Here is a 1,327-nt window from a genome sequence, read left to right on the forward strand (position 1 = left end):
CCCCCCTCCCATATCTCGAGCATCTCTGAACATAAGTGAAATATTATTGTGTCAGATGATGCAGGGTTTATTTAGCTTTAAAATGGGCATGCTGCATGAGTGGGTAGTGCAAGGCTTTAACACGATGATTGGGTGATTACATTTTCAAGTTCCTTTTGAACGCCACTGTTCAGTAAAACATGTACTTACCTTACATCTGGTGCCAGGGTGTAAGAAATGCAACTCTTCTTTGTTAGTTGAACTCTTATTTACTCAAAACACTGCATAACGCTCAGCCTTTCTCCATGGCACGTACTCCAAGCAAAAACATTGTGCCCCCCCCCCCCTCCCGAAAAAAAGATCGTTCTCCATTTACTCATCCTGTTCTGTCACCAACGAAAGATGCTTTTCTCCTATGCCCATTGAGGAAAACGATAGATACTGCCATATGTGGTTGATTCTACAAAGGAGGAAGCACTGTTTGGTCTAAATTCTGGGTCACTGTTACCCTGTTAAAAGTAAAATCAATGTACTTGTAGAAGTAGTCAGGACCAAAGGAGCTCACTGGCCGGGGGTGGGCCGGATTAGAGCGAGAAAATGGAGATGAAAGCAGACGACAGAACATGTCTAGAGAAAAATTAAGGAGGAGAAAAGAGAACATTCTAGAGAAAACATTTTAATTTTTCCGTCGCTGTCAGTTTCGAACCTGGAACCTATAGAATGTGAAGCAAACGCATACCTCTAGACCACGAGAGCCCCGTATACACATGTACTTGGTTCTGATTGTTCTGTTTTTTAATGATCTTCCAGGGATCTTTTTTAAACCGATACACAATACACACATGTACATGAGATTGTATTTCTCTGTTCTATGAAATGATCTCAAGTAGAAATTCGTGTCCCGGTGTGTTTCTATTTGTTTGTTTGTTTTTTGCTTCTGTTTCTGTTTTCTCTCTCTCTCTCTCTCTCTCTCTCTCTCTCTCTCTCTCTCTCTCTCTCTCTCTCTCTCTCTCTCTCTCTCTCTCTCTCTCTCTTATTCTCCCTCTTTCTCTCTCCATTTCTAGCTACACTACTGATGCACACACATGTATGCTTCATAAAACGACTCCCATCATAAATCCGTGTACGTGTTTATTTGTTTGTTTGTTTGTTTGTTTGGTGTTTTTGTTTTTTTCTCATGTTTGCTTTAATGATACACACACGTACATCTATGCTTCATAAATGAATGACCCCCATTAAAATTCGTGTTCATGTTTGTTTGTTTTGGTGATTTTTTTTCCAATTGTATTTGTACTTTATTGATCCACACACGCGCATGTATGTTTAATAAAATAATACCAATCATAAA

The sequence above is a fragment of the Aplysia californica genome, unplaced genomic scaffold, assembly GCF_000002075.1.
Source record: "Aplysia californica isolate F4 #8 unplaced genomic scaffold, AplCal3.0 scaffold00508, whole genome shotgun sequence".
NCBI lineage: Eukaryota > Metazoa > Mollusca > Gastropoda > Aplysiida > Aplysiidae > Aplysia > Aplysia californica.